This window comes from Oenanthe melanoleuca, chromosome 8, assembly GCF_029582105.1.
Source record: "Oenanthe melanoleuca isolate GR-GAL-2019-014 chromosome 8, OMel1.0, whole genome shotgun sequence".
Lineage (NCBI taxonomy): Eukaryota > Metazoa > Chordata > Aves > Passeriformes > Muscicapidae > Oenanthe > Oenanthe melanoleuca.
In genome coordinates this window covers 7,131,536-7,148,529 of record NC_079342.1, presented here as the reverse complement: position 1 = coordinate 7,148,529, position 16,994 = coordinate 7,131,536, and the positions used below count along the sequence as shown (strand labels likewise).

Here is a 16,994-nt window from a genome sequence, read left to right as displayed (position 1 = left end):
AGCCATAAATGTTCTCTTCAGGCTCAAAAGTGTTAACCAAATTCTGAGATGACACTTTGAACAAGAACTATTTTCTCTCTTTTTACATAAACAAAAAAATGTGACAATATGCTAGTAGATACATAATAGTTGAAAGACAGACTTACTTTTCATCTCCCTACAGATACACAGAACAAAACATAAGTTACCTTAAAAAATTATATTAATATGTGAAAATTATTATTCATGTATAAATCAAGCATTTCATCTGTGAAATTCTAGTTTGAATGTTTAATGAATGCATGTGCACTGTTTTCACACACCAAAGACTTTATGAAAATATATTCTCCATCTGGCATACAGAAGCAGATGAAGCTTGCAGTGAAGTCATTTAAATTTACCTAGCAAAGATTTAAGATCCTCAGACCACCTTGATTTCTGTACTGAATCAAAGGCTATTTCCCTTTAAGTTATCCACACGCATCAATGATCATCTAAGTCTGAAAAAGAAAGCCTCTGCCACAATAATCTCCTTAAAAGGCTTTTAATGCATTTTCCTGTGGATTATTTTGTTTGCCAGACCTTACCTGGCCAAAAGGCAGTAACTGTCAAGAGCATTGGTAACTTGAGAAGGATAGCTAAAAAGGGCAATAAGCACTCTTGATAACAATTAGCTCTCTGAGGTACTAGCACCTTGTGAGGACATCAGCTTCATAAAGATGCTGTTGTAGTCTTAAGAGCCAAAGTGGAAAAGCAAATACAATATTTATAAGCAGCAGCATTTCAAAGGACACCGCACCATGCTTTGAATATGCATTTTAAAAGTACTGACACAGCAACTCAATATTACAACAGAGGGCTGCATGTTTTAGTGGATTCATGAGGATCACTCATATTAGGATGGATTATAAAATTGCTATATGTTACAACTTCCTGTTTTGATCAAAGCAATATTTTTGATATTGAATGCCACAGCCATACCACAATTCAACAGGCAGCCCTACTTCACATCTTACAGAACTACCCAGTGAGACACAGGAAAAGCAGAGCACCCAGTAGACCAGATTTACAGCAAGGGCACACACATGACAGCACTGATTCAATGAGATGCTGCAAGAGCATGGCTGACACAGGGCAGCCAACAAACCCATCACAAAGCATCACAAAAGCTCCCAGGAAAGCACCTGTGGCTGACCAGGGCCTCATCCACAGTAAGGATTCCCAGTTTTACTGGGCAGACCTGCAGCCTCCACAGTTTTCCCCCTTTGCAAAGAGCCTCTTCAGCACGTGCCTCCCAGTTCGCATGGGGCAGGCATTGCTGGGCTGCTCAAGGACAACACTGCATTTATGCCGACTGCTTTCATGCCAAGTGGAATTTTAAGAATTAGTCTAGCTTGCTTAGTCAATATGGCATGCTTATCTGGTTTTGCAAAGATTATAATTTTGAAGTCAAAATTGTAAGGTTAGAAGGCCAACAGATGTTCGACATATGTCCTTCTTCCTCCATCACACTGGCAGAAAGAATCAGAAAATGACCTGGTCTTTAAAATGAGCTTCAAAAGCAAGATGTCACATACAAAGTTATTATTGTTTTCTGCTGTATTTTTCCCCAGATTTATTATTTTTCTTAAAAGCTATCAATGGCCACTTTGTTGAATGCACAGTACTGATTCAACTTGAATACCCACTTATATTCTTACAACAAAATTCTCAAAACCACTGACAGATGTGATTCTCACTGGAAAATTCAGCTGCCTTTTTGACACCTAAGTTTTGAGTTTATATTAGTTAGTGCTGAAGTTTCCCTGTGCAAAGAAAGCTTACAGCTGCATTAAATTGTTTACCTCTAAAGGGAGCAAGCTAAGGGAGAGACAGGAGCTGTCATGGGCCTAAAATCCGACCCAGATTTGCTAAAGAGCATTTTAGTGAGTTGCATTTAGCTTCTTAATATAGCTAAAAAAAACTATTCAATGGATCAGCAGTTTTTCACAAACAATATGTCCTCTCCCTTCTGCAAAATCTCTCCAACTATTCTTAACAGACATTTCCTACAAGACAAGGTAAAATGACAGCGTCTTCCCAACAAGATTTATTAGTTACTTCAAATTTCTTTAAATTTGGAGCAATTTCCTGACATCAGCATTTTGTTTAAATTACTGTTAGTACGGATTATATCTGACTATATTAGAAAGCAAATTACAAGAAGTTACAAGCCCATATGTTTTTAAGGAAATATTAAAGCACCTACACTCTAAGTAGTGAATTAAATTCTTTGGAATATTTTAACAGTAAGACCAAAGAAGAATCTAATCCCAGTCTTCCTCTGCCCCTCTTTTCTTGTTTTTTAAATGCTAATTCATTAACATGTATCATTATGTTAAAGAGGTTTGGCCTAATTATGATCTAATATTCAATAACCATACAACATGTCTTGTAGGCTCTAGAAACCACACAATAAGTGTCAAATCTGCCTGAGCTTCAGATGGGAGCACCTCATCACTGAGTGTGTGCCAGGCAGTGCCTTCAGCTGAATAGATGTCCTGACATTACAGTTCCACCCCCTACAAGTGCAAAGACTGCTTAGTGAGTTTGAGTTGGTTTGAGTATCCATCAGTTTTCTCTTGTAAAATGAAAATTAAATTCTTATTACTATTAAGCTAACCACAGCAGCTACAAGGATAAAGCTGCAAAAAAAAAAAAAAAAAAACCTCAAACCAAAAGCAGGTTCATATTTAAATGAATTCATTTTGAGGTACAATATATATAAAAGTCTTTTAAAACCCCTTCTTATATGCTACTAATGTTTCATAAAAGTTATTTGATTATATTACCCGGACAACTTCCAGAATTATCTCCAAAACTTTATACTGCCATCTTCTACAGAATGTTTCCCCCATTGAAAACAAAGATTTTTATCACTGTGGTTATTGTATGAAGATGTACAAATTAGTAAGAAAAGCTTCCAAATTAAAAAAGAGCATGCTGCTAAAATCTAGGAAGTGCTATAAAAGACAGCCTTCCTTGCTGGCAGTAAGAAAAAGGCACAATCACTCTGCAGTCTCTCATTAGTAAGTACAGTCTCCTCAGGATATTTGGAAACCTACTGCATTATTGTGTTTCTTTTTCAAAAGAAAACATGGTTCAGCACACCACAAAGGAGATTATTAGAACAGTGGGGTACCCAGTTTTCAGAGATGCAAGAAGAGTTAAACCTCACTCAAAGTCCCCTCAATAGGAAACACTTTCTTTCAGTACAAGAACTGCTCTCTCTTCATTACAAAGAAATAATAAATAACATAACTCAAAAGCATTCCCTAGGAATAGCTAATGATGCATTTTTTCACCCTTTTTTAAACTACATGGCTATATTAGGAGACATGAGTCCAGAATTCTCAGTACAATATTGCAGTAGGGTAGTATCAGCCATGAGTATAAAGAAGTTAACACTAGTGAGAAATACAAGTGTTCTCCTGCTGATCCACAGGCATGCCATGAGAGGAGACTCCATCCAGCTCCAGAGACAGAGGGACAGAAATCACAACCCATCCTGTGATTCTGTCACTGGGGCTCAGGAGCCTGAAAACACTTTTTAGTATTAACAGCTATAGATTATGAAGACATTTCTAAAGCACCCTAATGTTTCACTACTACAAACCCTTACTGTAGCCATTGTCAGGGCTGCTGAAATGGTATCATTCCAGTGATAAACCACTGTGGTTTTATAGAATAGATTCTAGTGGCCTCTGATCCATTCTGCACTGAATTTAATTTTACAAGAAGGACTAACACAACATTTATTGAAATGACAAGCAAGTTTGAAAAAAAAAAAAAAAAAAAAAAGTATGTCTACCACCTTAAAAAGGCAGGTATGATTTATATAATAGCGGTTGTATTTGTCTGAACTTTAAACACAACACAGTGGGCAAATCACATTATACCAGGTTCCACAGAAATAGTATTCTGTTTTCTCCCACAATATTTGCCACTTCACACAAAAACATTTACTTGAGGCTTTTTCCACACAGAGCACAGTTGTGTGCGCTGACAGAAATGCATAGAAATATTTTACAAAGGGTACTGAACAGAAATGACTAATTAGATACTAAAAGCACAGGCAGGGCTGAAGCTGCCCACAGGGAAGAAAGATTTCTCTAACCAGACCTTTAATGAAGTGAAAGATGAAATGCAGAAGAAAAAAAGGGGGGGGGGGGAAATCCATATAACCTCTATTCCCATAATCTAAGAGGTATTTCTCAAAAAATATATTTTGACACTGAAGTACTTCAATAGAATAAAGGTCTGTTGGATACAGATAATATTCAGTATTCAGTATCTAGATGTATCCTTTGTACTAAAAGCACTTCTACAGGCATTCAGAAACCAACACAAAGAGCTCTGAAGATCAAACCACGCCACAAGACATTTAATGAAATTCCAGCATAGCAACATCAGTCAGGCAAGTGAAAACTGAAAGGCCAAGAAATGACAAGTATTCAGGAGAGACAGAGTTCTAATTCACTTTTTTTATTATTTTAATTACCAATAGTGGGAAGAGGGAAAAGAGCTATTTGTATTTGTTTCAACTTCCACCTCCTTTTTATTGTGATGATTGAGTCACAAGCACAGATATTTAGTCACAAGCCTGGGAAGCTGGCAGCTCCCTTGTGTCTGGATCAGACATCCACACTGCATTAACTAGGAACATACTGAAGCCTGAGTTATCTAAGGCAGCCTAAACAGATGCTAGGCTATAAGGGGCATTAAAACCAGACTGGATCACTGTCACTAAGTGCCAGGGGAGGTGGTTTTTTCTTCCATTGTGATTCATTTTTGCTGACATGGAATACCTATCCCTTCACCACTGCACTTCACTGGCTTTTCTGTTGTGTTCCCAGCCCCACACAGACTTCAGGAGCCTCCCAATAACTGCATAAGGACTAAGTCCAGTTGCTCCTAGCTATCATCATGTACAAGCTATGATAAAAGAGTAAAAACATAAAAAAGCAACTCTACTTTGCCTATTGCTCACTAAATCCACTTTATCTCCTGTGGAAGAAATATGGCGTGTCTATCACAGAAAATCCTAATATCTTCCCCTCCTATTCCTCCTCTAAATGGCAGCACTTCATAAACTACACAGCTGCAGCTATTTGCCTTGTCTTTAAAGAGTCTTATATGCAAAACCAAAAAGTAATGGCATTTTACATTAAAGCTAGCATATTACAGCAAAAATAGCTGAGGAAAGGCCAGACTTTCAAAACAAGTATATAAAAGAAGCAACAAGAGGAGCAAATCTGGCTTCAGTTCACACATCTCAGAGGGTATGATTGCTTTGTTCTTTTAATTTGTGAAATACTGATGTTACATGTAAGGAAGCATATCCAGGTTAGTGAATGTGTGATTTTTCTATAGGTTATTTGTGTTTTTAGAAATGGAGAATTATGCAAGAATAGAAGTCAGAAGAACAGAAGAGCAGACCATTGCCATAATACTTAAATGCTCTTTCTACAGCCTCAGCACTTACTACAAAACATGAGCTCCTGACCTTTCCTATCTGTTCCTGGAATGATGATGAGCACAGATTAGCTGGAAATCTCTCATTTTTATTTCCACTCTGTTCCTGAGAATATATGCAAAAAGGAAAAAGCTGCACTTACACCGGTTAAGCAAGAGGAGAAATGTGAATGTTTCCATAATGGATTTAACTGGAAGAATTGCTTTTTTATGTTCTGTCACCAAGATTGATAAGTGCAAGTTATTTCAGTGAAAGAAAACACTGAAACAGAACTTGTCTCCTCACAGTTTCCTTCAAGAAGTTGATTAATGCCCTGAGGGTTGCAGAATCTTGTCTGCTCACTTGTTTCGATATTCGTTGCAACAACTGTGCTGATAGGAACAGCATAAACTTCATTAAAATGCTGCTCAAATCCTGCTGAGTACAAATTTGAGAGATCCCAGAACTGGCTGTGAGCAAGCAGCACCATCACCTCTAGTCACCAAGTCAAGACCCTGTCACCACAGCAAAGGTACACAGCAGCAAGAGCAAAATTGTACCTTGAGCCTACACACATGAAAGAGCAGCAGTAACTAGAGATTGAGATCCAAGGGTTTCATCAGCTCCTGCACACTGTGCATGCACAGGAAAAATCCAGCTTCCTTAAAATTCTTTCAGCCACATTCAATAAAGGGAGAAAATCAGGTACCTAGAGATACAGCTGCCCATCTACCCAGAGCTCCTTTCCATAAACCACCAGGCTGGACAGTTCCCCAACACATGCCATCTTTGACAGGACAATCCCAAAAGGAAGGCTACCAAAATAGGAGCACATTATAATTCTACTAGATGTCACAATTATTTTCTTTTTACTACCTGTGTGTTAATTAACACCAGATTACTAGATAGGCAGACAAAGTCCCACTCTTGTACTGACAGAATTGTACAGTCAGGGTTAACAATTCAACACAGAAATCATTCCTGGCTCTTCACAGATTTCAGCAGCCAAAGTACATTAGATTAGTTCTGCTCTGCCAAAAGGAGTAATTATCACTCTATGCAGTAAAAAAGAGCTGGAAGGATTTGTAAGTGAATGAAGTATGGACCCACTGATGAAGTCTTAATTCAACATCTATTAATGTCTTTTCATAAGCCAGCAAGAAAGAACAGAGAAATATCAGACTCAGGAATGGCATTTGTAACATTTTTCTTGTTCATATGTGTGCAACTTTTCTTGGAAAAATTTTTAAAGCCAGAATCTTACCAAATGAAGGCAAAAAGGCCATAAGGAATTTAAAGACCAAGTCAACAAGAGAGGATAAGTGCTCCTATTTTCCATAAGCAAATGGAAGCTACCAGGCAAGTAAGCATTATTCTTTTTCTTACTCTTAGATAAAAATCTATTAACTTGCAAATTACATTTAAAAAAGAAACTAACGCACACAGGAAGAACACGTCACTCACATCAAAGGAATTCAGTTTTACGTTCTGCAAACCACCTCAGTCATCCAGAGGATCAATATTTCTAAAGCTCTAAGCAGAAGGAAACCAGGCAAATGTTAAATACCTCTCAAACATTGCTCTCAAAAAGCCACAGAGCAGGTACACTAACAAATATGGAGAAGACAGCACACTGAGCTCTTTGAGGAGTTGCTTAACGTCATGATACCATTACATAAATGAAGAATTTTACTAGGAAATGTGCTATGCAAAGAAGAGAAGACACTCCTTAATTCATAGGATTAAGGAGCAGCTAGGGAGACCTGCAGTGTTATTACCTTTCCAGATGTGGGCATTCTTTGAAGGCCTGCACAACACAAGATGCTGTATGAACTATAAAACATATTAAATTCCTCTGAACCACTGCTAACACTGTATGAATATTAATAGCATGTTCTTTATTTGCTCAGTTAATGTAGTAATTAAATATTCATAGGAAAGCTCTTAAAATTCCTAACTGACTACTATTCAATTGTGTCTATTGCATTTTGGCTTGAGTATGAAGTTTTGTTTATGTACGTTTGCTCTTCTCTGTGCTTCAAAGAAAGAAAATGGCAATTGAAACTTGCAAAAAAGCTGAGGAAGCACAAAGGATGCTCCACTTCTATTAATACTGATACAGAGTGAATAGAGGGCAGGGAAAGAAGTTCAGGATTTGTTATGCATTACTGACTCTCTCCTTGGCATTATAGCATTGGTTGAGCAATGAGGGCAAAGAAACATTGAAATTCTCTGTGTCCCTGAAGTCAAGTGCTCCCACAAGCCATTAAAGCAGCAACACATGGGAATACTTGGACCATTAAGCCCTGACTACAGGAATTCCCCAAGTGTAATTGGCAAGAGACAGGGTGAGAGAACTCAGGACAGCACCTCAGAATTGCAAAGGGCAATTTTTAGAGTAGCCCTTTGCTCCCCACTAACAAGACTTAGCTTAATCTATTCTGCGCTATCTTGTCAAGAAAACAGCAACTGGAACACAGTATTAAGCATGTAAAGCACAAAGAGAATAGCTAAGGAATTCCTGTGCTTAGGTACCTTTTCAAATAAGTAGCCTTGTCTTATATACTAAAACTGAATCTCTAAAAAAAGTCTTCTGAGAAAGATTTGAGTATTTTACAAGCAAATGCAAAAAGAAGGAAGGCAAAGGGAACATGGAAAATAGTGCTAAGGAGAACATGAATAGGAGGAAGACAGCAACAAGGAAATGAAGAGAGGACCCCAGGAAAATGAATAGGAAAGGCACAGACACACACTAAAATAAAAGCTTAAAAAAGAAAATCAAAATGGATCAAAAGAGAGATCCAGGAGCAAAGAGCACTGAAATAATTAAATAATTGACTCATTAATGATTACATTGTGTGAGACATGAAATAAAAGCCAAACACAAGAAAATAATGTGTTAAAATTTTGGTGTTAAAATGCTCTAGGCAAAACTGTTTATGAAAATGCCATTTAAAGTAAGACAGACACTGTGTCATAAGGTGTATTTGCAATTGTGACATGGAAAACTGCTTCTATGAAAGGCAAAGATGCTAAGGACACTGATTTCCTACTTGGATGTATTGTCATTGGTCTCAACACAGGCTAAACACTCACATTTCAACTTTGTTGATGAAATATTAGCAGTTGTCAGAAATCTCTATATGTGTGCCTATAGAAACCTATACCTACCTAAAGGATTTAAATTTATTGTAGGGGTAGGGGGGAGCCCTAAAGCCTCCAGCTTAACTGATACATTTAAACAGCAAAAGGAATGGAAAAAAAAAAACTCAAACTAATTAGCTCTCAACACTTTTACAGTCAAAGAAAACAAAAATTACACTCACATTGAAATCGTGAAAAACCTTACAGCAACAGTTTGAAACACAGATCCTCACATCTGTGCAAAAGAGAACACCCAACACATCTGCTCCATATTGTTAGCTTGGCACTCTAAAAAGCTGCTCCCATGGTATCTTTATCTTTTATTCATAACTGTGCTTGGTTTTTACCAAGTCTCTAATGTTAGCACAAAAACATAAGAAGACCTCTTACTGCTCCTATGTCTGTTCAAGGGAGGTTAACTTTGGGGTGAGCCCTAAAGGAGCCCTATGAAAGTGTGACAAAAAGCTGCCACATAGGCTAAAGGCAGAGAATCCACTGGGGGATCCACACCTGACTTCAGCTCCATTACAGAAACAATCCTTTTCACTTATTTCTACCCTACACCTAAAAGTAAGCACCAGTGAATTCACCATCTGAACTGGATCTCCTTTGTGAATAACTTGTAGCTGTAGTGCCCTGAACACAGACCCTACAAGCCAGACCTGCACCTCAGCTATGAAATCCCTTTACCAACACCTACAGAGTGGGCTCAAGAGCATTTTTAAGTTAGCATGTACTAACTTGTTCTTTTCTAAGCACCTAAAAAATCCTCAAAAGCTGAATTCTGCATGGAAATTCAACACAACAAGGGAGGGGAAGGGGGTGCTGATGACCTACACAGGGTTTTCAGTTCCTATTAAAGGTGAACCTAGCCCAAATAACTCCTCTGCTTTTCCATTTCTTATCAGCAGATACAGATCATGTACTAGGTCTTTGATTTCCACGAGGAAGGAAAAATATTCTTATTAACAGTCATTAATGTTAACATCCATGATTCATTCAATACTTTAAATGTTTTCTTGAATTGCATATATGTGCATTCTTTTCCAAACTCTTAAGGTCATGGAATAAATTCCTAGCAAGACCATAAAGATGCAAGTACAGCTTTCTACAAATTGTCCAATATGAAGCTGCTGTCCTCTAGTTACCTATTTTAAAAATCCACTGTTCTATTTTTACTGGTGTGTCACTTCAGGTTTGCAGTTTATTAGACCATGCTCTCTGTGGCAAGGACAGGGGTTTCCAATATATTCAGAGAATACTTCTCAAGGTTTGCAAGTCAAGTAAGTAGAACAGATAAGTCCAGAAGCCCAAACCACAAACCAGTGGGAATAGCCATGAATGGAAAACACACTCCAAAAGTAAATTTGCAGGAGGCGAAAGCTTAGTTGTTGTATAGTGTACTGACTTCATTTTTACACCTTGTGATGTTTTCTGGAGCTTCAACATATTGCCCTGCTACCAAATGCCACCCCTCCTGCATTGAGTGCTATAAAGTGTTACCTAGCACTTCCATTGGACACCTCCTCTGTTTCCACATTGGAAAGGATAGCAAATAATTTTCTCTTTTCTCTCTTAGTCTCCCCCTCTGTTGCCTCCTGCCAAAATCTGACAAATTCTTCATTTTCTATTGCTTGTTTAATATAATCAAAAACCTCTACTGCCCTTGTCTGAACTTCTCATTTTATTACATCCTTTTTAAAATAGAAGACCACAACTACAGATCACTGGAGTACTGTAGCTTATGCAGCAGACTGCAATGGCATAATGTGCCATAATGCATAACAGCATAATGAATGTCTGGGGCACAAAACTAGCTTCAGCACATGCATTTTGCAAAATTCCTTAGGTACTACATCCTCCACTGCTACCTATGGGAACAGATTACTGTTCTGAAGAATCTGGTCTGGATGTCAATAATGAGATACTGAAGTAGATGCAACTGTGGTTTGATCCACAGCTGCAATTCCTGTGGTAAGTAGGACAGAAAAACATTAAGAGTTCTCAACTTCCACAAATTCTGGGGAAAAAGGCAGTTAAAACACACATCTAAAAATGTAGACACTAACATCTTTTTACCCACAACTGTTTTCTACCATATCACTCTGAAACCCAGCCAGTGTTAGGCAAACTGCACTTCATTTTGTTCAGTGCCATGTAACCCTCCAAATTAAGGGATTCAAGTGAAGTATTACACAAGAATTGGTAAGCTTTAGAACCTTAATTTATACCACAAATTTAAAATCAGATGAATCCTTGGGAATCTGCAGTAGGCTTCCTCCCTTAAAGAAGGTTGACAGAGAAAAAGGTTAAGCTGACATGAAGCATTCCAGTTGTACACCATCATAGGCACTTGCTGTCTAAAAGGCTGCATTCACTCACTCCAAGCTGTCTGCCAAAATGAAACACATCATTGAAGGCAACCCAAATTTGTGTGGGAGATGTGTCAAAATTGCATAAATACTACTTCCACTAGTATGAATTAACAGCTATGATCATTTCAGCAGAGGCAAGTAAGTGGATGCTCACAGAAATTCATCTGCCACCTCTGTATGTGTCCCATTTCATGTGACAGCTAAATCATACTAATGCTCACAATAACAGCTGAGGTGTACCAAGAAATGGTCCAAAACTTCATTTCAAAGGATGCCAGTTTGGCATCTCAGAAAGTAAAACAATCATGAGCACGGTCTCTTGAGAATGAAGATTTATTAAAATATGAAAAGTAAAAAAATTAAAATCCTAGAGCACAAGTGAGTATTTGTTAATAGCCTAAAATAATCAAATTGTGAATAAACCAAATACTTTGAAACCTGAGCAGCAAAGCATGATTTAGCATCATCTGGACTCAGTCTGCTGAGCAATTTGATGCAGTACAATCAGGGTTTTAAATGGAGTATGTGAGCACCAGTGAGAAGCCTGCATTACTGAACCATACTTTGTGCTGAGTCTTAAGATACTAATATCATATTTTCCTGCAATCCAATTAAGAAAACTGCTCTTAAATAACCGTAATATAGATGGTTGTTTCAAACAGCTCATTATAAACAGCATAAAAGCAGGTGCAGTAAAGAACCCCACATAAGTGAAAAGATCTGTTGCTCAGTCTTCAGCAGGTGATGATAAAAGATGACACAAGAAAGCTGCATTTTCATCAGGACAGCATTGTGAAGCCCAAGATGCAGAGCAGCTGAGTGTCTCCACTGAGCCCCAAGCTCAGATCCCACAATGACTAAACCCTTCAGCAGTGCAAAAGGCCCCCAGGCCACACTGGCAGAAGCTTTACTGTTACTGTACCTTGGCAGATCCTGCAATATAGGCTGAAAAAATATTTTGTATATTTATGGGGTGCTGATGGAGCCCAGGAGTAGCTGATCAGAGCACAGAAGATGGGGCAGAAGGTGTCACAGACATGAAAACCCCACTTTAATAACCCCCCAGGGCACTCTGGCACCAACACCTTGTCAAGTACAAGTACCTTGCCACCAGATGTTTCCACTCTCTTGCTACACAATCACCTTGGGAAGAGAACTACAGAACATTGCACCAAAATAATAATTTCAATTATTAAAGTACGATGTGTTTTGAGTTTTGGCACATTATTCCAAGTCTCCATAGATGATGAACTGTGTTAAGGATAATTTTAAAGTGAAGAACTCATCCCAGTCTTTGTGCTCCTGACTCATAGCTGAATGACTTCAAAACAGAACTGCACACATATTGATGACCTCATGAAAAGCAAATCTTTTGAAGCATTTTAAAAACACCTGTAAAAGGTATTCCTCATTACTGAAAAAAAAGGCTGTGTAAATGATTATGGTAAGTTTCATGCTTGTATTTTAATTTCTCTTAAATTTACAAGAAACATACACAACACTACCAGAAAAACCAATCTACCAAGGCAACCCAAGAACCACTAATTTGGGAAGTCCTCATTCAGTGCTCTGCTGGTCTTCTGAACTTAGTGAAAAGAGCTGGATCCTGTTTTATTCATGAAATTAATCCTATTAAAATCTAAGATGGTCATGCATGCAGAACAAATTAATTAAACATTTAGTAATTTAGCAGCAGTGTTACTAGTAATTTAGCAACAACACAATTTAAGCTGTTGTATAAATACATCCCTGTTATCTTAATTGTAATATCATCATTAGCATTCAATTTAAAAAGGCATGCCAAAGTCACAGCAAGATACTGGCTATTTACACAAATCTACATAAAAATCAACAGTCACTCTTGTCTTGGCTAAAAATTTCTGCTTGAGCAGGAACCCATAACTGGTTTTGTTAGTGATGCATGCATAAAGGAAAACATACAGCCTAACACGGGGACAGTGAAAGCATCTGCCTGTGAGCTGTAGGCAAATATTTTTTTTAAATTATTACACAAAAGAACACATACAAAACCAGTACAAGCAGCTGCTGTAATATACTTCCATACCTCTGAACAAGCATCAGCTTACTAATTGCCTTAGAGAACATCACTCCAGCACAAATGGCTCCTTAGGTGATTTTTTGAAATAACATATTGAATGCAAACATTGGAGCTAAGCTGTAAGAATGTCTAGGAAGCCTAAATTTTGTCTAGAAAACCTAGTTTTACGTCTCGATTTGTTTAGTATTTTTTTGCTCTACGGACTAATCAGCTAAATAAAATGAAATCTACATAAAATACAGTATGACCCTGGATTAGTGAGTATCTTTTAAAAGGCATAATAGCTTATTGAGACAAGATTAGAAAGAATAAAAAAATCAATATATATGCAATTTGTAACTGGGAATTTATAACAATGACAGATCTTCCTCTGCTTCTCTGTGGAGACTGTTCTCAGCACTGGAGAAGCAACATCAGTAATTTTCAGAAAAATGGACATGACAATTCTGCAAGGCTGATTCTTGCCTTTAAGTCAGGCAGAATAGCAGCATGGAGGCCATGTGGCAGAAGACAAACTTGTTTGATTTGTTGCAAGATGATAATTTAGTATGAACAACTAGACAGAAAAAATATTCAGTAACAGCCTTTTAACAGATCAGAATAAGTGAGGCTGTGTGAAACAAGAACGAAAGAATAATTAGGCAAAACAATTAGAATAGACCCTTGCAACTAATTTTCTGGCTATAGGATTCAGGACATATTTGTATTCAGATCCTGTTCACGTTTTTCAGAAACAAACATTTTTCCATTTGTGACAACACCATGCCACTTCTCAATTTGTGTTCTTAAAAAAAAAAAGAACCAGAAATCAGTACTTGACCTAGTCAGCCTAATTATTTAACTCTCGCACAGTTCACTTATTTCCAAATGAAACCACAAGAGCAGCTACATGGGTATTTTCTTTAGCAAGGACTGGAAACTCACAAGTCTGTGACTCATTGTTCCGTGGCTGAAAACAGCTGTGCCACACACAACTGACCAAACTGATCCTCTGAACGTGACTCATGGCTCTACCAAAACCTGTCCAGATCTGCTACCAGCAAGAGGCCACCCCACCAGGACACAAACACCACACAAATGCTGATAAACTCTGCCATGGTCTCTCTGCTCAAGTCTGCTTGGAGAGTCTCCCCAGGGCAGAAAGGAGCTCTCTCTCTCTCTCTGGAGGAGACACAAGGTACCCACACATCCATCAAGACACCCATCCTGCCATCAATAAACACAACATTCAGTTTGTACAAGGCTGCTCCTTGCAATTCACAGGAAAAGTGACTCTTTAAGGATGGCAAGGTATCAATAAACTGCTTCAAATGACGTTCTCTTTTCAATATCAGTATGCCTTGCTACCCAAGGGTATTTCTGATTAATTTTGCTAGTTTACTTCAGCTGTCAAAAAAAAGGAAATTGTCCCATTTCCTTATCTGTCAAAACAAGTTACTCTCTGCTAAATGTGGTAATTTCTTGTATGCAGTAGAGGACACTGAAGAACATGCATAGGAAATCCAAGGACCTACAACAACAATATGGAAATCACTTTTTGTCAGTGACTACTGTTATGCAAACTTAAAAGCTTTTATTTAAAAAAAAAAAAAATTGCGCCCGTTTCAAAACCAGTTGAGGGAGAGAAAAAAACCACCATATACTGTTTATTCGCTCATCATGTGTCCTCCCAGTGAAATCTACAGCTACTCAAGATTCCTAGTTTATTTTCCACTTGGGACACTAATAACTGGTACGAAAATACAGAGAAATTATAATGGTTGGAAAAGAATGACTCAACTAGAGTAGAACAAATTTTAAAAGGAATAGTTAAAGTCACTCTCACAATTATATACAGTTAAAGGTAAAGGAAGCATAAAAGAGCAGGCTAAACTTTACAATGAGAACTTTGATGAAGAAAGCATAACAGAAAACTGAGCAAAAGCCACTTCTTCACAGCAGCATATTTCAGTTCTGAAAGGGTATCTGAGGCAAATTATTCACAAGCTATGAAAGATCCAATATCAAAGTGAAAAAATCACTGACCTGGATTAAAATCCAAAACTAAAGTACAAAAATCATTGACCTGGATTAAGTTCTCATCAGTATCTCAACGTGAAACAAATAGTCTAAAGCTGCTCTAGTACTTCAAATTATATGAAACCATAACATCAGCCAGCATGAAGGGATGAGTATGGCAATAATTACTCTTTAAAACTATGTTCTCCATTAAACTGAAGAACTGCATGAAAAAATACCATTTGGTCCCATGATAACCTCAAAAAAAAATAAAAAAACAAACTCACAAATGGTAACAGTTAACTGCTTCAGCCTCAAACAGGGAAACAATGTCCAAACCAAGACAAAAGGTAACCATCTACAGAACAGTTACTGGTCAGTGATGCCTTGGCCTTGCTGAGCTTTGACAGCACATCCATTTCCATGGAATAACCAGCTGGGCATCACCCACTTCTCTGCCTGCAACTTCCTTGAATTATAGCAAGCCTATGAAGGCTGTGTCCATCCACAGAGGCAAACAAGCAAAACTGCAGAAACCTGAAGAAATAAACTACTCATTGTCAAGGTAAGCCCTCAGGGACATCATTGTGTAGCAGCTTGTATCTCACAATATAGATACTCAGTGTAGCAGTTGTTTCACTTTGAGTGTAAACAGTCAGTCTGGGAAGCAGAAATATAATTATCATGTCTATTAGCCTCTGAAGAGTGAGTGGAACTCACAGGAAAGACAAAGAAACCACTGAGATTGATGTCCAGCACAAAGGAGATGCAGGATGAACATGCTGGCTAGCAGGACTGGCTATTTCTGCCTTGCAAGCAACCTTGAAAAATCAATCTGAGAAGTGGTTAAAAATAACCACTATTCCCATCCCCACCTGCTCCCTCAGGACACAACCACAGAATAATATTGCTTAAGCACTGGTGTGGTGGCACAAACCTCCAGAGGTTGGGACAAGGGCAGGAATCAAGAGCTGCTGCCTTTCAAAAGAACAAGTTTCCAGCCTGATCCCTGCAGGCTGCCAGCATTAGCTTTTATCCTCATCACTCCACCAGAGTGATCTGCCCAGTCACCTGAAGAAAAGCAGCAAAACAATTTTTGGGACACCCTCACACATGTTGCAAAGTTATGACTGCAAGAGAGAGGCAGCAGAAGTTTTTTAAATAATGAATAAAAACAAAGCAAACATCATTTACCAAAAGTAGTCACTGAAAAGCAGTTTAAAACAGCCAAACACGAGATTGCTGGTCAAGCACTGTCTGTCCCTTGAATCCCATTTTCACTGGTCCTAAAAGTGGAACTTCCACCAGAGCCTTCATGCCCAGCACACTCATCCCTGCAGCTTCCGGAGGAGACGCGCTCCTTTCCATGGAGGAAACAGATTTCAGACAACCTGCAGAGGGACGCAGCCAACAGGAACAGCAAAGACAACAGCCCAGGGGAAACAGTTGGACGGAAGAAAGAGCATCAGGAAAGAAGTGAAAGAGGAAACAGATGCACTGGCAGGAAAAGAAAATACAAGTGGGAGGGGAAGGCAAATGTAGAAGGTGAAAGTAATACAGACCAGTTTGAGAGGACAGAGCACAAGCACAAGTTGCAGAACAGATGAGTCAAAACAAATGAGAATTAAAGACAAGAAGGAAAGGTGGGAAAATACTAATAATTTTTAAAACCCCAGACCCATCAAAGCGGCACTTCTTATCAATCACAGAGCAGCCTGCCTTTCTGATAGGCGAGATCAAGTCACCTGAGTCAAGGTAGAAAAATATGACAAACAGAGAAGATTGGAAAAAGGTTGTCACCAGCAGACCTATCAGGAAAATGAAACATTCTACAGAAACCCTACCAGTTCAAATTCTACTGTTCTTTCAAATCAAGATGAAAGGCATTTTAAGTTCATTAAACTTTAACATGACTTTATTGAAAGACTGGATTTTGAGGTCAAAC

The 16,994-nt window shown here is 38.2% G+C and overlaps 1 protein-coding gene across 1 annotated transcript in view; it reads right to left on the bottom strand.

Annotated features, from left to right (window-relative positions):
* Positions 1-16,994, bottom strand: part of VAV3 (vav guanine nucleotide exchange factor 3) — a 138,772-nt gene that overhangs the window by 110,720 nt on the left and 11,058 nt on the right. The window lies entirely within an intron of this gene.